Source organism: Falco naumanni, chromosome 5 (assembly GCF_017639655.2).
Source record: "Falco naumanni isolate bFalNau1 chromosome 5, bFalNau1.pat, whole genome shotgun sequence".
Lineage (NCBI taxonomy): Eukaryota > Metazoa > Chordata > Aves > Falconiformes > Falconidae > Falco > Falco naumanni.
The window spans coordinates 72,378,703-72,402,598 of record NC_054058.1 but is presented as its reverse complement, the minus strand read 5'-3'; the positions used below and the strand labels follow the sequence as shown (position 1 = coordinate 72,402,598).

The window sequence follows — 23,896 nt, the reverse complement described above, 5'->3', positions numbered from 1 at the left end:
TGTACTTGTACAAATGGAGAGGATGGATGATCCAGCTCACCTGGGTACTAGTCCTGGTAGTTCAGGGAATATATACTAGAGGGAGGGAGGGTGGTATCTACCAGCTGGATCCTAATAACTGCTCACTTTAGTCAACTTGAAGGTCTAGCACACAGCTGTTTCTGTGGATGATGGATATGTTCTGGTGATGTTCTCCAGGCCAACTCATGGAGGTCATCTGTGTGTGGACACAGCAAAGCACTGCCCACAAAGGGGAGAATGGAGACCCTCTGCTCCAGGAAGGCTACATGTAAAATTAAGAGTTAATCCTAGAATCTCATCAGCTTTCCCCTTCAGCCAGGACTATGGTTGTCACCCTTTGTCTTGTAAGGGGGACCAGTGTCACTGTCCCTCCTCTTCCTCACTGTTCCCTGTAACAGTGTGAAAGATAAAAGCATCACTGAGGTTCTTGAGTAGCTCTTGGCCCATCAGAAGCACACATGTGACAATTAACATAGTGTTTGTTCTGCAGCAGTCCCTTTTCTCCTGGGCACCATCTCTTTGTGTGATACCAGCGTTCCATCTGAAAACCAAGCATGTTAAAATCAAATGCTTGGACAAGTGCAGATTCTTGCATGGACCCCAAAATACTCTCAAGAGATCACAGTTCAATAGTCATCTCAAAGTTAGTGAAACCAATCCTGCAGGGCTTGAGAAAGGCTTCATTTATATATACATGTATCTATATGTGTGTCTGTGTTGTGGTTGAATACCACTGTTTGTAGGTAGCTGGGCAGAAATCACAAATAAAAAAAGCCTTTGGATAGACATTACAAAATGGTAAATGGCACATCCAGCATTTTATTATCTGTGATAAGCTGCAGAATTGCTTTGATACATATAGATGTAATTTATTCCTCTGGACAGGGAAGTTAGCTGACTGGGCGGCTTGCTCACGTTGCGGAGCGCGCTGTGCTGCACACCATGCTCCATGCCGCCTTTTCCCTGTGGGAAAGTAATAAGGGACAAATGTAAAATAACTTGTAGTACTTTTGATCTTCATTACAGCTTTAAACTGATATTAAAATAGGTTATTAAAATTGCTTTCTTTTCAGTCAGTCAATCTTCAGCACTGGCTGGCTTGCAGGGCTGGGGGGTGAGGAGCTGAGTGAGGAGCTGAAGGCCGGTGGGTGAGGGCAGTGCCCAAGGCTGAGGGTAGGCAATACTTTGGATCTTGTCTCAGGAAGTACTTGTGGCTGGCATTTCCCCCCAGCTGTGTGCACGGGGCTGTGACTGCAGGAAATTCTCCTCCACCAGTCAACTTTCCAAGTCCCAGGATGCTCCGGGTGGTTTCTTCTCTTTCCAGTGCTCAGCTGTGCTGGGCTTTCACTTTGGGTGGATGTTCAGTCTTGGGCTTCCTTTATCATCACCCCATGAAGCTTGACCTGAGGGACATTGGCAGCGCTGGTGACGACCTTATGCACCCAGATGTGGGTTGGAGAGCACGGACAGCAGGTACCAGCAGGACGGGGTGGCACCTTGGTGCGTGGCTCCTGCCAGCATTGTCCTGTCTTCTCCTTAGGAGTCTGGCAGGGTGGAGGAGTGAGCAGCACACCTGCTCAGCTTACATGCTGTGGGCAGGTGGATGAGTTGTGTGAGAAACACCACCACCACCACGGTGAGAACAGGGACAGGAAACCTAAAAACTGTGGGGAAGGATGGATGGCAAGAGAAGGATAAAGCTTGTGGGGTGGTAAGGGAAGAAAGCGTGTCCTGCCCTGCAGGACAGCATAGAGCCAAAGAGGTGTAGTAGGGACGTGTGGGTCCCCGGAGGCAGCAGCACTGGGTGACCTTGTGGATATGTCCCCGGCTGCAGTGACAAGCCAGGGGACTGTCCTGCCAGGCCCCGCCAGCAGCGCAGTGTGCACTCTTAGGCTTAGATGAGGAGGGCAAGGCTGTTGTGGCATTTGCAGATCTTCTGCCAGATGGAGAGACTACTGGGTGTTAAATCCCAGGATTTACCAGTGTTTTCCTGCAGTGAAGCCTGTTACGGTGCTTGGCGGTTCTGGCCAGCCAGCTGAGACACATGGGCATGGAGGACAGGTGGGAGGGAGTATTAGCATGTTCTGTACCACAGCGGGATGTGGTCAGCCCAGCAACTGTCCCTGGTCGGGAACCTGACCCTCAGGGATGGGGGAGTGGGGCTCTGGGTACCCCCGCCATGGTCACAGCCCACTCCAGCCCCAGCACAGCATCACTGAGAACCTCAGAAACAGTTCCTTCACAAACCCGGCTCCTGCTGGGTTGGCAGGGCTGTGGCAGTTAAAAGTGGAGTTACCAGTGTGGGCTCCTGCTTGGAAATGCAGACCCAGTTTGGGGTGAAAGGAAAGGGTGAGTGGACAGAGATTAAATATCCAGGCTCACGGGGTTCCCTGTCTGGGAATAGCCTGACCAGGTCAAAAGGGTTTTTAGGGAGAATGGGCTCTTAAATCCTCCCCTGATCTCCAAAGAGCTTTTGAGTTGGTGCTGTGGAAGTAACAGCACAGGCAAATTGGTGACAGGAAAGGATGCGGGTGCCAGTGTCAGCAAGGCTGGGAGTGTGGCAGGAGCAGATCCGTAGGTGAATGCATGGGTACTGAGGATCCCCTTCCACACCGTGCCAGCTCCAGCCATGGACTTTTTGGCTGAGCACCATGCAATGACCGGGCTGCACTTTCAAGGTTAGATGGATGCAGAGTGGGCACAGGTCATGCTCCATGGTGCAACCCAATGTGCAGGCAGTGGTGACCAGCAGGAGCTTGGCTTCAGGAGTTTTTCCAGATTCAAGCCAGTGCAGACCTACCCAGGACCAGTGGTTCCATCATGGTGGAGGTCAGCATTTGTTTTTCATAGAGGGCCTTTGCTTAAAGGCAGCATGTTTTCCCCAGCGCTGCCTTGGACTCTGTGGTGAATTGTTGTATTTACTGAAGATGACAGCAGGCTTTCTCTGAAGCATGGTGGCCTTCAAATTTCTAGAAGGCTTCTGTGATGAAACTGCCATGACTTGGGTTGCTCTTTGCTTCTGTGGGTAGAAAGCAGTAGGAACACCTCATTCCTGGAGCTCTCACCCATCCATAGCTTCTCCTTTTCCTCAGGCTCCTGCCGGGTTTTGGTCTTGTCTCGGGGGATTTCAGTACTGTGGCTTCCTGTTGGTTGTGCCAGTGTCCCCTATAGGACAGTGTGTCCTGCTCCAGGACTGAGATTTCTGAAGCAAAAAAGATACTTTGCGAACGGGATAAGGTTAGCATCTCTCCTGGGAAGAGGTAATCAGTGATCTGCATTGTTGCATTTTAAAAATACAAATAAAGGAGAGTGACTATGCTTTATTCCTCCTTTATTTCCCACTTCACAGGATGATGAACGTCCATCATAGCAGCTCATTCCTTTGTGCTAATGCAGGACAGCTTTTAGGCAGTAACACGACCTTGCTGCAGTAGCTTGTTCCCTATAGATCGGCTGCCAGTACTTTTGCATTAGGGATTTGTCTACCTCCCCTATCCTGAGGCTCCTCATGAGTTATGAGGGACTGGGGAAGTATTTGGGGAGCCTACAAGAGAGGGTTCCCTGTCTTGGGCTACTCATGGAGTAGCCTGTACCCTCCCGCTGTGCCACCTGAGCTCAGGGGACACTTGGCACGCTGCTCCTGCCTAGCCCTTGTTTGTCTTGTTGCACTGCCGAATGAAGTTGTGTTCCTGGTATTGTTTGCTCTTGTCACTGTTTAAAAAAAAAAAAAAAAAAAAAAAAGCTTTTTTGTGTTGAAGGGGACTGAAAAGGAAGCTGGGGTTTTCAGAGTAGCATGTTGCTTTCAGCTGTCTTCCCTTATATAGACACAACCTCTGTACCTGCCTGCTTGGTGTGAAGATTGCCGCAGCTGGTGCGAGAAGGGGATATGAAAGAGCAGCACTGGGACTGGGTGCACAAAGAGGAACTGCCCTGTCTGCTAGCTTTATGTGTACCCCCACCCTGTGCATCTCGCCAGGAGCTGGATGTAGACACACAGCCCGTCCAGCAGCTGCAGCCAGGTCCTGGCTCCCCCCAGCTGCCTCCTGTGCACAGATAACACGCGTGTGCAAATGGGTCTCATGCAACCCCATGCCTTGATGGTCTTAGCAGTTGACCAGGACCCCCAGACCCTGGTGGTGTCTCACTCTGGAGCATACATGCACCTGTGTCCTCAACCGTGTTGGCTGGTCTGACTTGCTACTGTGTCTGGTGCTGGGCACCCCAGTTCAGGAGAGACAGGGAACTACTGGAGAGGGGCCAGCAGAGGCTACCAAGATGAGGAGGGGACTGAAGCATCTCCCTTCTGAGGAAAGGCTGAGGGAGCTGGGCATGTTTCACTTGGGGAAGACCAAGAGGGGATCTTATCAATGTCTACAAACATCTTAAGGGCAAGCGCTAAGAGGACGGGGCCAGGCTCTTTTCAGGGGTGCCAGCGACATGACAAGGGGCAACAGGCACAAACTGCAGCACAGGGAGCTCCACCTGAATATGAGGGAGAACTTCTTTACTGTGAGGGTGACAGAGCATGGGACCAGGCTGCCCAGCGAGGCTGTGGGGTCTCCTTCTCTGGGGACATTCAAAACCCACCTGGATGTGACTGTGCAGCCTGCTCTGGGAGAACCTGCTTTAGCAGGGGCTGGACTAGGTGATCTCCAGAGGTCCCTTCCGACCCAAACATCCTGTGATCTTTGCTCATGCCAGCGTACGAGCTGTCACTTGTGGTGAGAGCTTGGCCTGTCACTCATGGCCTGACTTCAGCTGCTGGCACCTGAATGCCCATGTGTGAGCAACAGAAATCCCCACCTGGGAAGGGGGGTGCAGTAGGGTGTATAAGAGGGCAGAAGGGGCTGTACTGGTTGGGCACCGGGCAAGCCGTTGCTCACCAGCAGCTGGCCCCTTTTGCCGCCTCATCCCCATTTCCCCACGTTCCCTCCTCCCTAGACCTTCTGGCAGCTCCCTTTCTTCTCTGTAAGCCCTCCAAATGCTCCCCACCAAATGAGAGCATCTGCCTCTGTACCCCATGGCATGTCCTGCAGCCCTGGGCCAGGCTCCCCATCCCTGGCTGGTTTACGGGGCTTACAGTGGTGAGATATTTGAGTCCATGTTTTAAGAGATGATTTAGGGATTTAGTCTGTTGTGTTTCTCAAGGTGTTTTGTTTGTGGATCTCAAAATGTCATTGCAAATGCCAAGTCTCTCCCCTAGGATCCAGGGAGATCTGCTGCCTCTTTGGCGTTGCCTTGGGTTCAGGAAGGGTCCAGGGCCATGAAGGTGCCAAGTGTGATGGAGAGAAGAGTTCTGCGGAGCTGAGTGTGCAGGCAGCCATGCACATTGTTGTACGGGGCATTCCCGTGATAACCTGAAATAAGTTCTCTTGAACCATTTAAAGCTTGGCTGAAAAAAAGCCACAGTAAAAGGCTTGTGTGTCACCTCTGTCTAAAGCCACAGGAGAATATAGCAATCTAATTTCTTTGTTGTTTTTCCCTTCAGTTGCACTGACAGAGGGGACTGTGCAATGCTTTACTGGAGGCAGCGGAGGATCCCAGCATCCCTGCATACGAGTCTCGTGCTCCCTGACTTGTGGCAGCGTCTCAGAAATAAGCATTCAGCAGTGCAGCAGTCAGTGCCGCTTCTGAAGCGTCAGCCAGTGAAGGCTTTGCCCGTGTGGCTGTGGGTAACCCTAAATCCCCCGCCTAACTCTGACTTGGGGGGTGGTGGTGCTGCAGCTCCTGCTGTGTGGTGGGATGGACGGGCCAAGCAGAAAGCACCCGGAGAGGCTAGATGGAGAGCTGGTGCGCTTGAGTGAATGCATTGTGAAGAAGGGGCTCCAACCGAACGCGTGCCGTGCTGTGCCCCTGCCGGGGCTGCTCCTTCCCTGGCAGGCAGCCGTTTCCTTTCTGTTTCGGGAGGAGACCTGTCTTCACGGTGGCTTCGTGCAGCATGGGTGTTATTTCACTTGCCAATACTGTTGCGTGCGCCGTGACACTGCTCGCTCTTAATTTGCTGGTTTTAGCTTCTGTCTTCGGCTGTGGAAGCTTCCCTGGTGCTGCTGGGAGTGCCTGGCTCGTGCACCCGGCAGCCTGGCCGGCATTGGCCTCCTGCAGCAGAGGGACAGCTTGTGCCTCCCCGGGGAGCTGCGGGATGCTCTGCTGGCCCGCTCACAGCTGCTGTCCCCCTCCCTGCCTTCAGCCCTGCTCTGCTGCAGTTTTTATCAGGGCAGTCCAACCCCTGCATCTACTTAAAATCAATTCCGTCAGTTTGAGAGATTGGGGAACATAATTTTTTACCAAGCTGCAGCTTTTAAAGGGTGACGTGACTCGAGGTCTGGCTTCTCCAGCTCTGGGAGAAGCCGTCCAGCGCAGGAGTTGCTGATGCCGTGGGCAGGAGCCAGGTGTGGGATGCAGGAGGGTGGTGAGGCTGGGGCTGGGCTCCGAGCTGATGCTCAGGCCAGTTCCTGCCCGAGAGAAGCAGCATAGCAGTCAGCCTCCAGGGTGAGCAGAGGTGGTTTTCACAGTCCCTCGAAACTGCCATTTCCTTCTGACACATTGCGTGTGTCTGTCTGCGGCCGGGTGTGTGGCACTCATGTCAGTTAAGCAGTGCTGTCTTGATGAAGGGTTAATGTGGGACTACGATGTGGTTGGTTTGTTGTTTTATTTCATTTTGTTGTTGGGTTTTCTTTTTTCTTTGGTTATTTTTTTTTCTTGTAGCATGAATGTTTCACTCTGGTTTTCTTTTCCCCTTGTTGTATTAAGGACAAAAGTTATTTTTCCACTCACTGTTCTTTTTGCTTAGTCCCTCAGAGTCAGTCTGGCTGTGTTTGCTGTGGTTTCCTCCACACACCCATCAGTGCTACTGATGGTGAGATGCTCCAGGCTGTGAGCATTCGGCTACAGCTGAAGCAGGGCAGCAGGCTGGCTGCTCTGGGGAAGTGTCCTGCAGGGTCTGTACTGCGCACATAGTCTTCATTTTCTGTGTGGCCTTGAGGAAGGCACGTAATGCACCCATTCAGCTCAGCACGAGGTTGTGGCTACTACCCACGGGTGAGGGAAGTCCAAAATGTGTGTGAGTGCCTGTAGGCAGCCCTTGTGTGAGGATGAGGCTGTACTGCTTTGGCCAGGGCTGCCCAGTCAGACCCCAAACTGCGACTGAGTAATTCAGACCAAAATGGGAATTCTTGGGGTCTTGGAAACTGCTGCATCTCACGTTGCTGTGCGTACTTGGGTGCCATTGATTACCTGCTCTGGCAGCCTTGCCTGTCACCTTAGGTTTGGGAAGCACCGGGAGCCGTGCTGGTGCACAGGCACCGATGTGGCTGCTGGTAGCCTCATCCCCAGGGGAGCACGCTGTCCTTCCCACCGGCAGCTGGCCTGAGAGCGTTTCCTGTTGCAGCCCTCCCTTTTTCTTTCACTGAAATCATTTGCAACGAGGTTATTTTGCTTGGCTCTGCTGCCTTGTCTCAGCCCATGAGGGCTTTGGGGTTCTTGGAATTTTCCAAGCGCCAGGGTGGCTGGAAGAGAGCTCCCCTGGCCCCATGGTGTCTGCAAACAGGGGGTGAGCTCCCATGAATCTCAAATTGGAAGTGTCATTGTACACCACCCCAAAAGCAAAAACCTGTCTCCTTGCCCTGGCATCAGGCAAAATGAGGATGAGGAAGGGGCTCTGGAGCAGGGGCAGAGTAGGAAGATCGCTCACTGCTCTTGGATCACTTCCCAGAAGTGCTTGCTGGAAAATGCAGGCTCCCCTCCCTGGGTCTGGACGGAGGGATGGGGAGGCAGTGGGCTCGTCCGAACTCCTGCTCCAGCCTGGACTGACTGCTGCCGTGGCTCGGTGGGCTGCGTGTGGGGTTTGAGTAACCTCAGTGAGTGGGCAGCTGGCTCTGTAGGCTCTTGGGTGGACAACACGTGCAGCCTCCAGCCCAAATGCTTGCTTTGCTGATAGTACTAAAAAGCTGCTGTGTTAAAGGAGATTCCCAGTCTCACTGAGCTTTTCTCTTAACCTCTTCCATCTCCTTTATCTAGCCTGCGCTGTTTCTCAGAGTTGGGTGCCAGGGAGGAGGTGTGGAAAGCATCCTTCCCGGCAGATCCGGGGCCTGGTACAGGCAGTATGCGGGGTAAAGAGGGGAGCTGGGGTGGCCCTGATGCTCTGGCGTTGTGGTCTGAGCAGAGGGGAGCCCTGGGGACAGTGCTGATCGATGGAGCTTGGGGTGAGAGTCTGGGGAGTGGGAGTACTCTCAGGAGGAGGAGGCTTGGTGTGGTCCCCCTGAAGCAACCACGTAACCTGGAGACAGCCAGCAAGATCCCCCCAGTGCGGAGGCCATCCCTCTGCAGCACTGCTGCTGCGGTGGCCACTGCTTGTAAACCTGGCTGTATGGAGATTCCTCTTTGCACAGCAACGTTCAGATGTGTCTGAGGAAACCTGCCTGCAAACTCTTGTCTGTTCCTGTGTGATAGGAGGTGTTTCTGTGCTGTGATGGTCACAAAATAAACACCAGAGCCCAGCTGGGCACTGGGAATGAGGCAGTGATGGGGCAGAGGGTCTGTTTCAAGGAGCTGCTATGGAGGTTTTCCTCCCCATGCAGTTTCTCTACTTAATCTCTTATTTTAGGCAGATTCGGTTTTGATTTGGCCATTTTTGCCACTGGTGATGTTCCAGCTGATGAAAATATTCTCTGTAATAGGACTCTTTGGCCCCTCCAGGGTGAGAATCTCCTTATAAACAGCCAAAATGCTTGAACATGGGGATTTTGATTGTCGTGATCTAAATCCTGCTGTGGCCTGTCTCTACTGGAATCGTCTTGGGGACAATTTATTTTCCTCAAGTCTATTGGGATATATTGTGAAATCTGATCTAGGGGAGCAAATGTAAGAGAGTTTGCCAGTGGTGATGGTCGGGTATGTTGCAGCTGCTCGGAGTCAGCTGAGCACATTTCCCATTCCCCGTGATTTTTGGACCAAGTTTTGTGCAGTGCTGGGTGTTGTGAATCCCAGTCCTGTGCAGGTATGCGAACTCCCTGCTCCCTCTCCGGCCCAGTGTTGCTGCAGGTGCACAGAGCAGCGCTGCCTGCCCCTGTGCATGGCCAGGTCTGCCTGTGGGATTTGTCTCCCAGCCCCGTGTGCCCACGTACATCTTGTTTCTATGGGTTGGATTAAAAAAAGCTTCATGTCTGTCACCGTAAGCTTACCTGGTTGCTGGAAAGTTTGGGTTTTGCGCTGTGATAAAGCTTAGGAAAGCGTTTGAGGGGCTTTCTGGAACTTGCTTTTTTCTGGGAGCAAAGGGTCTCAACAGCCCCTTTCTGCAGTTAAAGTACAAGCTGTTGGGAGGGCAGGTGTGCAACCACGGCTTGGGCTCTCTCCTGAGAGAAAAGGACAATAAAATGCCACAATAAAATTCCTTTCTCATGTTATTTGCCGTAGACTCATGGCCACCCAAAGGTTTTAAATGAAGGGCTGGGGAGCCTGAGGTTGTGCCCAAGGCCAGGGTTAGGGTGGCACTCTGTACTGATGGCTTTCCCTGGCTGGGCAGCCTCCGGTGGCAGGGAGTGGGGGCTCGCAGCTCTGCCCTGGGGCTTGGGTTGGGAGCCCGGGGTTGGCATGGGCTGCAGGCAGTGTGTCCTGGCTGCTGCTCCTGTACACCAGGGTTCTCCATGGAAGCAGTGTAACAACGGGGACTTGGGCATCTAGGCACCGACAGGCCCTTGGCTCACGCCCTGTGTTGCAGCAGGTTGCAGCAGCCCTTGGGAGCTGGCTCAGCACGGATGGATGGTGTTGGCGTTTGCAGGCTGCAGGGGAGGCAAGGCATCCTTTGGACTCCTTGGAAGCTGCCAGCGTGGATCTTGAGCACAGTTGGGCAGCCCAGATTGTGGACTAAGTGTAGTAATTTTTCATTGACGGGGCATTACTAAAAATGGGAAGAAGCTGTACAGAACTCTGTGCCCAGAGCTCTCCTTGCCCATCTAAGTTGCGAGAGTTTGTAACAGTGACCTAAGGCCACCGATGGCTCAGATAATTGGCATTATAGTATGTGTAGGAGGGATGCTGCCAAGTAGTTCAGGCTTGCATATAATTTGATGGCAAAACTGCTGTAACTTAAAAATTTGAGATTAATTATTTCTGTGAATTTAGGCATTGCATTGGTGAGTTAAGAGACTGTGATCACTTTTTTCCTTTTTGAAAATAAGCTCAGTTTGGATAGACTGGAACCTAGATTGTACTTCACTAACAGGACAAAAAGTCCTTAACTAACAGCTGATTGTGTGCCTGATGCTGCTGGAGACAGGATAGTAACTCTGTGTCCTCGAGTGTTCACAATGCTTTATAAAGCTTGGGTGAAAGGGGAGTTCAGAAGATACTACTTGCTTTGTTTTGCATTTAGTTGCCCTCATGGAAATCTTTGTCTTCAGGGGTGGAACAGGCTTAGTGAAGAGAAACGGATGAAAAACTTGTTAACGTGGGAATGTCCAGAGGGATTCGTGGGAGCAGAGCAACTGAGGTGACAAGTCCTGGAGCTGCAAGGGAAGATGGTGGCCTTGAAGTGAGGTAGGAGATCTGGAAGCAGGGACCAAGGTCTTGCCTGGCCTGCATGGTCACGGCATCTTCAGGTGCTGAGGGAACCCTGAAGGTCTTCAAGACTTTTCAATACTGGCATTAGCCATACTTTTTTTATAGTTAAGAAATGGGTTGCCAGACAGACTGTAGCTTAGCCACAGCTGTAGGACCACAGAGAATTCAGTTAGGTCCGGAGGAAGTATGCTGCCGACTTCGATCCATTGCAGTGCATGCATGCACCGTCTGGTGAGCAGCCCTGCTCGCTGCCAGCATTGCCGTGCACAGTGGGATGCTGTGGGAAAGAGGACAGGCATAGTGATGAGTTGGATCATGGAGGTGTTCAGAGTGTGCTGTCCATATAGCAGTTTGTTGCTTAATTTTTCCAGCAAAACAGCAGTGAGGATACATGATTGCTGTTTCAAGTCTGAGCAGTTATTGCAAGGCTCAAAACTCAACTTGCGTGGCTGTAGGCAGTGAGCAAGCTGCAGGGCAGGCATCTTAGCAAATTGCACTTCTGCTTCAGCTGAATTTCCCCTCTGCTCTTTACAGGATGGGGATTTCATCTCTGCCTGAACTGTCACCCATTGGAGCAGTGTTTTATTTCCATATTCTTAAAAGAGTTCAGTTCTCACAAGTAGAAGATGTGGCCCTTGGCTTGGAGTCCAGGGGTTCGTGCCCATCCTTACACACTGTGCTGAGGCTGGTCTGGGTCTTCCTGCCTTAAGCAATGAAAAAGCAACATTACAGCTGTTCCCTGAGCTTTGGGGTCATGTGTGGCAGTGCGGTACAGGCTGCCGCAGAGGTATGATCCGCTTGGGTGCGAGCCCTGCCAGCTGTTGTGCATGGGTGCAGAGCTGCGTGGCAGAAGCTCTTGGTGCTGAACTGGCTGTGGGGATTTCTTTGGGGGAAGCCCAGCTTTTGTCCTGGGGTTGGGGGCATCTCTTGCATCTTTCACCGAACCGAGGGCAGCTGGGACTCTTGCAAAGCACAACATCACCTCTGAGCATCTGCCAGGCCCGTGTTTGCACTGAGCCACTTTCCTGTCCCCTCTCTTGATGGTGTATTGGCTTCACAGTCATTCTTCCAAACTCAGCGGGCAGGTCTTAATCTGTTAAGACTCCTCTTAGGCTTTCCTGTCTTCTCTTGCGCTCAAAATCAATTCTGAATTATCTTAGGATTTCATTTGAGTTCTCTGAGGAGATGGGGCATTTTAGGCTTGTGGAGATGGGGGACCTCCTCAAGCCACATGGAAACTCTTCTAGCCTTGTCCTCTGCTCTCCAGGAGCAAATTTTCGGGAGGCACCCAGTTTTGCAGGTGTGGCCAGAGACAGGCAGCCAACCAGGAATGAATGACTTGCTCTGCTGCCTGCCCTGTGCCTCAGGTCTGTTGGTTCTGGGTGGAGGAGGAGAATTTTGTTTCCTGTTGGTAAGAATTAGATTGAATGTTGTTACCCTGCCTTACCCATCAGTGTGTCTCCCACAGTAATGGGGATGATGCACATGCTTCAGATTGCCTAGGAGCTTCTCCCCTGGGGCTGGAATCAGTCATTCTGCTAGTCTGGAGTCTGTGAAGAGGGGAGGCTGTTCCTGCTGGGATCACTGGGATCCACTGTGCTGGTTGAGCACGGGGCATGCCTTTTGATTTCCCCAAGCAGAGAGCAGTCACCATCTACAGGATTGCTGGCCAGTGTCTGGGATAAAGCTGGGAAGAGCTGCATGCCCTGCTGATCTTGAGGAGCTGGCCCAGAGGTGCTGGTCCCTGCTTCTGGCATAGCAGGAGCTGAGTGGCACCAGCGGCTCTGACCTGGCAGCCGGGTCAGGTTGGGACCAGTTCTGGGGAAAGACACCTGTAGGGCGCACTTGGTGTGGTGCTGTTGTCCTTCCCTCTCAGCTCCGGTGACCTCAGAAGGCACCCCTGCCTCTTAAAGGCTTTCTAGGTAATCCCTTCTGTGTGGAGGATGAGGCTGTGTACATAACACTAGCTGGGTTTGGGAGGACCCAGGACTTGCAAGCCCCACTTGCGTGTTGGTGATGTCCATAGGTAGCTGGTAGCAGAAGCTGCTGGAGACACGTTAATCCTGGTAATCTTCCTCACAGGGCTCAGGGCTGGCTGGCACACTGCAGTGCTTGGATTTGCCTGCTGCAGCAGCCGTTTCCCTGCTTGTCTGCTAATTACAAAGGGATTAAAGGTGGCGAGCTGCCTGCTGCTCCTGAGCTGCGAGGGGCAGACCGCCAGTCCAGGTGCATGCCTCTCTGCTGCATCCCATCCCTGGCAAGGTGTTTGTGGGGTCAAGGGAACAGCAATCCTGCAGTCTTGATCCCAGGAAGAGTAGGGTTCCTCTCCCAGAGGGGCAGTGCACCTAGGCTGCACAGTCAGCCCGGCTGGGTCGGCTCTGGGGACAGGGGGCTGCTGCCTCTGGGAGGGCTTTACCCACTTCAGAAAGCCGTGGTTTGCTGGGAAACTGTGGAAGTGGAAGCTGAAGGCTCAAAGTGGGGCTGTTAATTCTCCATCCTAGAGCAGTCTGTAGTCGATGGTGTTCTCAGTTCTCGTTAGCATCAGCCTCTTTGTCCTCAGGCTGGGCTGCCTGGCTCATCCCAAGAGGTTCCTGCAGGAACAGCTCTGCTTCACTTCTCCTTAGCCCTCCGCTCTGCCCCAGCTCCCTTATTCCTGCTGCCCAGCTGGCGCTGGCAGCCCCTGGGTGAGTTAACCCCCGAGGCAGGTCCTCCTTCATGAGGTGCTCCTGCCTGCACACAGGGCTGGTAGCCTGGGCTTAAGGCTGGCAGCGTGGGCATTTCGGACAAGGTGCTGAGCCGCTGCCTGTTGTTCTGCCCTTGCCAGTGAGCTGCTGTTCTGCTCCTTGCACCCTGCCCCAGCAGGAGGCCCCTCGGGAAGGGTTTGCACTGCACAGAAAGTCTGTGTTTCGGAGCTTCGAGGAGCCGTGAAGCAGATGGCTGTGTTGCTTGTGGGTCTGTGCTGAAGCAGCAGAGCTCGGTGATTCCTCAGCTTTCCATCCCCTCCCCATGGACAGAATCACAGAATGGTTGAGGTCGGAAGGGACCTCTGGAGATCACCTAGTCCAGCCCCCTGCTAAAGCAGGTTCTCCCAGAGCAGGCTGCACAGTCACGTCCAGGCAGGTTTTGAATGTCCCCAGAGAAGGAGACCCCACAGCCTCTCTGGGCAGCCTGGTCCCATGCTCTGTCACCCTCACAGTAAAGAAGTTCTCCCTCATATTCAGGTGGAACTCCCTGTGCTACAGTTTGTGCCCGTTGCCCCTTGTCGTGTCGCTGGCACCCCTGAAAAGAGCCTGGCCCCGTCCTCTTGGCACTTGTCCTTAAGATGTTTGTAGACATTGGTAAGATCCCCTCTCGGTCTTCTCCATGTGAAACATGCCCAGCTCTCTCAGGCTTTCCTTATCAGGGAGATACTTCAGTCCAGTGGGACAATGAGAGTTGTGTCCTTGTTAGTTGTGGCACTCTGGTGATGATCGGTGTGCAGAGTATCCCGACATCTCTTAGCTAGCGCAGTTCTCAGTGTGGGAAGAGGAGGAAGAGAAAGAAAGGTGTGGGGCATGATTGTCATTACCAGGCTGGAGAAGATGGGGGAAGAACTGGATCCATCTGAAATAAATTCCAGTTTAAGGAAGACCACAGTCCTGGGTTGCTCCCCTCTAGGCTGGCTGCTGGCAGGTGAGTTCCTGCATGCCCTGCAGCAGATGCTATGGGATGGTGCTTCCCCTCCCTTCTTCAGCAAGGCAGGCGGGTGTCTGTCACATCCCGGTCTCTTAGCGCTTGGCCTGAGCACTGACTTTGCAGACCCCGGCCTTTGCTGCTTGTAAGTGCTGTAACTTGAAACACTCAGTCCTGCAAGCAATCTCAGCTGGTCTGTTGGTCTGCAGTTGCTGCAGCTGGAGGCTGTGCTGGCCAGCAGCAGGATGGTTCTCCACCACTGCCACCTGCTTGTCCACCTGCAGCAGCCTCAGCCTATGCAGCCCCTGAGCACCTGCTGCCTTAACCATGCTCCAGACCTTCTGACCCAAAATAACTTGCCATTCCCCACCAGGCGTTTGCAGAGGAGTTTGGTGGGAGACTGTATTGGACTTGTGCAGATTATGGCTGTTTGAGGGTTCACCTTGCGCCACCTGGCCAGGTTATTTTCTTATTCGAGTGCTGATTGGAGTTGGAGAGCTGATGGAGGATCTCTGCAAGGCTGCCTCATACAATAGCTCCAGGGCAGGTGAAACTCCGCTGGCTGCACTGAGCACGGTGATCTCTGGAAGAGCCTTTGTGACTGCACCACGGAGCTCTGGCTTCCCGATGGCAGTTCCTGCTGTGGATGTTCAGCAAGGCCAGTCAGTCGTCCACAAGTTGTGCCAGAAAAGTGAGTATGCTAATGGCAGTGCTTTCTAGCAGGGTTAGTAACATTTTTATAAGAACATTGCCTCCCATTTCAAGACTCAGTGCAAGTTGCTTTGTAGTACCAGCACTGCCAGCTCGCTGGCTGAGGCACCTGGGGACACTAACCTTGATTCTGGTTTCTGTATTGTGTATCCGGGCAGTTCTTGGTGTTGTCACTCACAGCGTGGTTTTTCTGCTCTGAAGGTGCCGTGCTCCCTAGCCTGACAGCAGCTCTGACCCCCTCGTTCCTCCCTGCAGCCGCCTCCTGCACGGGGCACTGCGAACAAAAGCTCCTTCTGCTGCTGTGGGAGATGTTGATCCTGGCAAACTCTGGATGTAAATGATCTCTGTAGGGTCGAGACAAGCTGAGCTAGTGCTCAGATCATTCTTCTTTTTTTCCTGGCATGCTTGAAAAAGGAGGGACATCGGGTATTCATGTGTGAGAGGCAGTGAAGAACATTTCAATCTCTTTGGGTTTTGATCTTCTTTGATTTTTTTCCCCTCTGTCCTTGTCTGCTTTACAGTGTATTGCCCAGCAGGATGGACAGTGTGCCCTTAAGACAGGAGAGGTGCTGGCATTTGGTCATTTTGTCCTGAAACTTGGAGGTAGTTGCATTCTCTGCTGTGCACGTGTGGCTGTATCTTGCTCCCACTATCCCTTTGCATCTCTTTGCCAGTTGGGATTTCCATGTATTTGTCACTGCAGTTTCCCAACAAACCAGCAGTTGGGAGCAGGGAATACAGAAGCAGTGGCTGGAGCATGCAACAGGGATTTGTGTTTATGGTGTTTACAAGGGATAACTGAGCCTGGCAGCTGAAGGTGGCCGGTGGTGGCCCCCTGGGGAGAGGGGAGTTGAGTGAGCGAAGGCTGGCATGTCCTTACCTGCATGACCTGGCCCTGATGGGTGCATTGGCCCCATGTCCTCAGCTCGCTTTTCCATCTCCAAGCTGGCTGTGGCTGCAGCTGGGGGTCCCCATCCTCAATGCTTCTGTCAGGGTGACTTTTAAATGCACCGTGCTTTGTCCCAACTTGGTTGGTCTTTCTTTTGGCCTAATGTGTGCCTTTTCATTCAGATCTGTGAAATGTGTTGGAAGTGAGATTACAAGGAGATTATATCTAACAAAAAAAATGCTCTGAACTTATTAGAGAAGGGACTGAAATGCACTGACTGAAGAAGAGGCAGTAATTAACGAGAGGTTTTGGCAGATGGTGATGCTTGCCTGGAGATGGCCACGGGATGGGCTGTAGGGGTTCAGCAGAAGCACGCCTGCAATCCAGAGGCTTCTGGTGAGGGGCAGGTCCTGCTGCTCCATAGGCATGGGGCATGTTTGGCTCATTTCTCAGTCCTTGGGGTTAAACAAACTCTCCGCTGGCTTTGATGATAGAAAGATGTAGAAGTGTCTTGATCAGTGCGTCAAGTCTGTGATCTGTGTGGTGATGCTTCACCACTGACTGCATGCTTCTGGAGAGCATCAGGGAGTGGAATAAAGCAGATTCGTCTCAAAACACGAATAAAGTCAAGAATGATCTAGTGCAATGGGAGAAGCCTGTGCTTAGGTCAGAGTTCAGAACAGTGAAAATTCATCACTGTACGTGACGCCGAGCGGGGCTGACCTACCACTGGAAAGCGTGGTGCTGACAGGCGTTTTGGTGGGGAAAGCCCGGCGTGCCGTAAACCCCGCTCCGCAGTTGTGAGCTTCCTGTAAGCTCCTGCTCTTGGCGAGGAGAGCGAGCAGTGCCTGCTGGGCTGGCGGGGAGACGAGCTGCCCTTGACCTCTGCTCCTGCACTTTGCGTGCAGGAGCTCGCAGCCTCCATCAGGGAGGGCTGGGGCAGCATGGGCAGTGCTGCAGGTGGGTGAGACACTGCGGGAACATACCTGTCCCCTCTTGCTCTGACCGGTGTTCATAGCAGGCTGCCCCTCGCTGAGCAGGGGTAGCAGTGGGGGGTCAGGGCAGCTCCTGCCCTTGCCCCATCCGTCGTTGCCTGTGGCGTGCCTCAAAAGGGGCCCAGTGTGACACGAGGGCTGTTCTCACTTGCTGTTCATGTTGCCGTTCCTGCTGCCCACTGCCTGTAACCTGAGTTTTCCTTCTGGCAGTGTTACTTGTCTGGCCCACAGCACTCAGCTGCCCCGTTCTCATCTAGGTCCTGATCCCTATGCTGCTGGGCGCTGGGAGCTGAACACCACTGGCATTGGCTGCAGCAGCAGGATGGTTTCGGTGGTCGTTTCCACCATGGTGCTGGGAGAAGGTGTGGACCTCAGGGCAGGTCACTGGCTGCATGTCCAAGGCAGTGCACAGGGATTCATGGAGGATTTCGGGAAGTGAGGGCTGCTTCAGGTTTAGGATCGCACTGAAGCAAGAGTGTGGAGGGGTTCATGCCAGGGCCATCCCGCAAGTGCTTGGGCACTGCTGCCTGTCAGGTTCTGCTTTCAGGGTGGTGTGGGTTCGCCCGGGAGCGGGGTGCAGCTCAGCGCCTCTTGTCAGCCAGCTGCTGCAGGCTGATGTACACTCCCCATCGGGTGTTTGGGAACCTCAGAGGCTGCTTTCAGCTTTTCCTCTGCAGGCTGAGAGCTACGCTGAAAGCGCATCCCTGCAGGAAGCCAGTGCTAGTGTCCCAGGAGAGGGAGCATGGTGGCTGTCCCTGCCAGGCACTGGGAGGTGATGGTGTGGAGCCTCTCCCAGAGCCTGTGCTATCCAGCAAGCCTCAGGTGCAACAGGGCATGTGTGACCCACGTGGACGGGACCGGCTGGTGGTCAGAGTGTTATGGCACTCAGCTGTCTGGTGCTGAGCTGAGCAGGATGTGCTCCTCCATTCTGGAGCCACCTTGTAGGGACTAAAGCTCTGTCCTGGGGTGGCTGTTGTACTTGTGGCAGCTTTTGTGCCCCAGCAGCACGTACTGTCTGCCCCGGTGCAAGTGTGAGGAGCTGCAGCAGGATCCTCAGGGCTGCTTTGTGCCGGAGCCAGTGATGGAGCTGTGCTCACTCCCACTGGGGATGCAGCCCTGTTAGAAGGATCTTGGCAGCAAGGGTGGAAAGCAAACAGACCTCAGTCAAATGTGAAGCGGGGATTCTCGTGATGAGTGGGAAACCTGTAATGCCTGTGTCGTAGTGTTCATCACAGACGCGTGGCTGGGGGTTATCTAACACCGAGTTTTGAACTGTGCTGAAGCACTTGGACACTCTTTGTTAAAACTTCAAATTTACTTTCTGGTGCTGGATTGCTACTGCCAGTGATGTGCTTTGATGCCATGGAGCTGTGATCCAGGCTGAGGACGTGGCATGTCGGCACACCTGCCAATACCCCACACAGCTCAGCAGCGCTGTGCAGCGTTTTGGGATATGCATGGCTCCTGTGCAGTTTTTGAGGTGACTGTGCTGCTTTCTGTGATTCTTCCCAGGACCTCTGTGCACAGTGGGCCGGAGTGCTGGAAAGCCCCTGCTGGCAGCAGTGCTGTAAGGTCCTATAGCTGAAGACTGAACATAATGGTGGGTCACAGACGCGCAGTGTGTGCCCATGGCTGGCCCGTGAGCTGGGGTGTGCCCAGCTGCCATGTCCCGTCTGCACGGCCAGAGCTGGTTTGTGGAGGGACTGGTCGGTCCCTGCTGGCACTGCTGGGCTGTGACGGGGCAGGAGGAGCCACTGGCAGAGCACGTGCTGTTTTTAGGTCTTGGGTAAATGTTGGTGGTGTGGCCCTGTAATTATTGGGACAGGGTGCCAGTGGAGCCGGCTGATAGCTCCCCTGGGAGGTAACTGGAATTTGGCATCAGGTAAAAATAGAACAGGTTCCTCCCCAAAACACTTTTAGCAGCTCTCCTCTTACCCCGCCACGTGCCCGTGGAGCTGTGCGTGGGCTGCGCTGTTTGCTCTGTACCTGTGGGTGATGGCTGGGGATCGTCACAGTGCTGCTCGGCAGGACAGCTCTGCTGGCTGCGGCTGGGCTGGCCGAGCGGGTGCTACATCCCAGCCCTGTGACAGCACAAAGGGAGGGATGCTAAAACTGGGGCAGGGGAAACCAGCTCTGTCTCTGCATCCAAATGCAGTCACTTGCTAGTGCAGAGCTCCCAATGGGCGCTGGGTCCCCTCCTCCCAGGAGGGTTTGAACAGCAGCACCTGCCATGGGTGGGGCACCAGCCACAGCGCTCAGTGCCATCCCATTTAGCCCAGCAAGGCATTATTTTTGCTGCAGGGTGAAAGTCTGGGCTGTGGGGATAATGATGGGCACGTCCTGTGCCATGAGCCTGCTCCTCTGGCTGAGCTGGGGATGTGGTCACAGCCAGGGTTGCTGCCTGGCTGCTCAGCTTAGCCTGAGCCCTGGACTGCATCCAAACACCACCTCCATTCTTCGGAGGTTAACCTTTGGTTAATTGGGGAATCTAATTCCATTTCAGACACAGGGATTTATAAGCTGTGTGTTGCTGTGAGCGTGGAATTTGGTTATATGCAGCAAGGTCTCCTCTCACATTATGGCCCAGTATACCTTAAACACCAATGTGCTCAGGAGCTGTGTGTGCTGGCACCATGTCAGTCTAAAAATCTTCTTTTTGCTTAGCCTGTATTGGAGAGGAGACACATTTTGGGCCTATTTCATGTAAATAACCCCACATCTACTTGGACCTACAGCCCCTTCACGTCCAGACAGCAGCAATCTGGCTAACACAGCCCTTTTACGACCTGTTTTGACTCTCACGCTGCTCCTGTATTGCATGTGAATGCCACAGCTTCCATGACAAGGTGTGTGAGCAGGAGTGCTGATGTGTCCTGCACAGCCCCTGCTCCAGGCATCGACCTGTGGGTGCTGGGGAGGGCAAGGAAAGGGATGGATGGAGCATATTGTGCTGCTGAGCAGCTCTTGCAGCTCAGCTGAGCTCGTCTGGCTGCTATGCCTGCTCTTCAGCTCTGAGCATCTCACCACAGCCTCGTTGGGGCGAGGAGGAAGTGGGGTAAAAAAAGATCATTAAGGTGACGCTGGCATGTAATGTTGCTTCTGCTTTCTCGGTTCATGCTCCTCTGCACCAGGAAGGGTGAGGATCAAACTCAGTGCTGCGCTGATAAAGCTTGTTAGTGGATTTCTTAATGATTCCCACTTAGAGTGGGCATAGTTTTTTGGGCAGACAGGGTCCCCCCTGCTGCACCAGCTGAGATGAGTGTGCTGCCTGGGCAGTTGTCCTTTTGGTTCATGCATGACTTGAGGGGTGGCAGGGAGAGCAGCTCTGCTCTAAAGTAGGTCGTGGAGTGTTTGATCAGGAACATGGGCAAATCATGAGGTTTGTATCCCCCAAATATCAACAGCTGTGCACTGAAAATACCTATTGGGAGAGAAGATAAATTTCTCCCTTCATCCCTGCACCATGCTGGCTGAAGCCGTAACTGACTCCCAGCTGCTGTGCCTTGTTCCCTTCTCCACACTGCTCTGAAACCTTTATCCACCTTTAATACGTGCAAGGCAGTCCTGTGGCACCCAAAGTGGTGAGGCTCACCCTGTGTGAGGAAGATGTTGGAGGCCCACCAATGTGCTCATTGCCAAGGTGAAGGTGCTTTCCAGAACTGTCCCCGCTGTCCTGTATTGTTCCTCCAGCTGCTGAGCAGTGCCTGGAGGAGCACTGGTGTGCTCAGTGTTCGATCTGCATAGAGCATTGCTAACCCCCCCATCAGCAAACAGCTAGAGCCTGTGCCAGCAGTGGTCTAAATCAGGTAGAGCTGCTTCCCGCAACTGCAAAAACCCCAAAAAGGCCACCAACCCATTGTTGCAGGTGGACAGCCCTGAGTCAGACCACTCTCCTTTCTGCTTGAGCTGGCACAGCATGTGTTTGGCACAGCCCTGTGAGCATCAGCGGTGGGGCAGCACCAACCCTAAAATAGCTTGGAGGAGAAGAATATCTTCCTGGTGTATCTTGGTCCGGCTGCCTGCAGCATCCCTGCCTGTGCTTGCTGCCCAGCCACCCAGGCGTGCCTGCTTTGGTGTGCCAGTCCACAAAGCTGTCCTGCTCCGATGATGCTCTGCTGAGGAAGCAGTACTTGAGACAATCTTCAAATGATCCATGACAGTTGCGGGAAATTGAGAACCATGATTTTTTTTTCAGATGAGTGAACCTGAATTTGTAAGATGCCCTATGTTAGGTGGTCTCATTATTTGGAGTGCTTTGCTTGCACTAGGGACCACTATTTTCCATGTCAGTAAGGTCATGGTGAGTGGAGTGTGCCCAAGTGGGGCAGTCAGTGTCGGGAAATGTTCCCCCTGATTGAGTCCTGTGCAGGCCCCTGGGTAAGGTCTGATGCTTTGCTGCTGCTCTTGGTCCTTCCAGAGAGGCATTTGAAAAGATGCTCAGGGTTGGAGCATTCCTGCTAGGTGGGGGAATTCCCTCTGCAGCACAAGTGCTGTGCTGGGATACAACTTCTTTTTTCTTTTTAGCAAGCTGGATTCTCCAGAAACTTTCACTAGAATGCTGGCTGTGGAGTTCTGGTTTACAGAGATTTGGGAGTTCAGCCTGCAAAGTATAAGCCAGGCAAAGTTGTTTTCAGTGAGGTTAGATTAAGGGAGAGCCTTGCAGTGTTTCCAGGAGTGGGATGGGGAATCCGTGTCCGGTCACCCTGTGCCTCAGACTGTGTGGCCATTGCCTCCATGCTCCAGGTGGAGCACACAGCTTGAACAGCCAGGACCTGCCGTTTGGAGCCAGTTCCTTCCTCAAGAGAGAATTAAAAAACAAAAAGCCAAAGTTCACGCAAGTGTTTTCAGTTGGTGGCACTGGGTGGAGGATGCTGCTCCCGGCGCCTTCAGCACCTTCCATAGCTCCACATCACTCCTGGTCCCTCCGGGCTTGCAGACAGCCCCTGGACACCCGTCTTGCCTTCTCCATCCAAGCGGCTGGCGCTGTCACATTGCAGCTATTGATTCTGCAGCATGTTTATGCCTTAAAGCAGTTCCTGGGCTGTTGCAGCTTGGGACTGTTTTTGTGGAGGGCTTCTCCGAAGGGACCTCTGGGTCCGGACGCAGGCTGGGAGGAGTGGGTGCTCTCTGCAGCAGCCGGCAGTGACCAAGGCACAGTGCGTGGTGGTTTGGGTGGGCTGGGGGCTGTGTGTTTGCGTGGAGGCTCCGCTGGTCGTGTCAAGCCTGAAGTATTTATGAAGGGCTTCCTGTTATGCACCGCCAGGGAGCATTTCCAGAAATGGCTATGGGTGAACAAGTGGTAGGCAGCTGTAAAACGCTTATCTCTGTCTCCCTGCCAGTAACCCTCCGGGCCCCGAACAGCACTTTCCTGGGACGAGCTCTCGGAAACAGATGGATATTTTTTTTTTAATGACTTCCTCTTATGCCTTAATGTTTCTAAAGATAAATACAGCTCTCCTCTTGGCATCTGCTCAAAGAACAGTAAAGCTTTACAAAGGAGTGACGCTCCATATCAGCATGTACCGTGCCCAGTCTCTAAATCTGCAGTTTGTTTCGTGGTAGTAAATCTTTCTCTCCAGCTCCTTGCCCAGGATGATTTATTTCATACTGAACAAGAGGTCCTGCTGAGCTGGGCCCTCCTTCAGCAGACCAGTCCTAGATCCTGGGATCTTTCCTGACCGGTTCAGCTGTTTGCTCTGGGGCATGTGTGGAGGCAGCTGAGTGTCATCCTGAAAGCATCATGCTTGGGCAAGAGCACCAAGAGGCTTCCACCTTGTTGGGATTGCTGAGCGGGCCTTTCTGCAGGTGGGCCTGGGGTGGTGGGAGAGCGACCAGCTCCCCATCCCTGCAGCCCTGTGGGAGCTCCTGGGGTTTTCCAGCCACAACTCTTTGCCCTGCAGGGGTTTGCCAGCATGCCGGACCCTGTCAAGTTACTACCTTGCAGGTCCTGGTGCTGCTTCGCTGGCTTCCCTGCAGCACGGTGCTGCCCGGGGCGGGGAGTCCAGTCCCCAGCCACCCCCAGGCTGCCTGCTCGCCACGCTGGTGCCATGCACCCGCCAGCTGAGGGAAGATGGAGTGTCTCACCGACACTTCTCAGCCTTAATTTGAGAGTGAGTAAGAACAGGTTTGAGGAAGGTAATGACAGCTCGAGAGCGGGGGCCCAGGGAAGGAGCGGTGTGGAAATAGAATGGTGAAGAGCTCTGTAAGGGAGAACAGTGCCGTCCAGTTCTTCAGAGGCTTTAATTTTAGCTCTCTATAAACATCTCATTACTAAGCGGCTCATCCAGAAGAACCTCCGAGAGTCGTGACTTTCAGTGGAAGCGCCGTGCTGGGAAAACACGAGTGGGTCCTTACCACTCTGTGCCAGCCGGGAAGAGATGTTCCCAATAACTCTACTTGAGGATGTTTTATCTGGGAATGAGGGACCCAAGAAGGGAGGTGTTCCATCATTGTAAGGAGCTTTCCCAACAATGAGTTGGTCGTGTTTTGATTGGAGTTGCATGTAGACAGTTTGCTTCACCACCCAGTTCTGTCCCATTCCAAACTGTTTGTCCTTCTGATCATTATCATCTTGTGTTTACAGAGAATCAAACATGTCCTCAAACATCACCAAGGCGATGGCTAAACACAGAATGAGTTCATCTTTTCCCTAATTTTTTTTTCTTTTTTTAATTTACTCAGGACAGGACAGGAATTGGTGTTCTGCGTGCGACTTTGTCTCTTTGTAGAGACTTTTGCCTTAGATACCACAAAAAGGACCTTTGTAAGAGCTGAAAGTTTCTGTGTCATCCTGCTCCTGTCCTGCAGACTTGCTGCCAGGCGCATGTTCTGTATCTGGTTCACATCTGCCTCTGGCCCATGGCCATGTGTGAGGTGCTCGTGCCTTGGCTGCTGTGCAGGCATCTGGTGTTCCTGCAGTCTGAGAAAGGGTTGAGTTTTGTCTCTTCCCCAGTTTCTTGTTCTGTGAAACTGCACTAAAAAAAAATGAAGACTCATGAGTGGATTATTTATTTGCCTGGCTTGCTACCCCCTGCTCCCATGCAGACAGACT

At 53.1% G+C, this 23,896-nt stretch overlaps 1 protein-coding gene across 10 annotated transcripts in view; it reads left to right on the top strand.

Annotated features, from left to right (window-relative positions):
• SBF1 (SET binding factor 1) overlaps positions 1-23,896 on the top strand; it is an 87,536-nt gene that overhangs the window by 15,950 nt on the left and 47,690 nt on the right. The window lies entirely within an intron of this gene.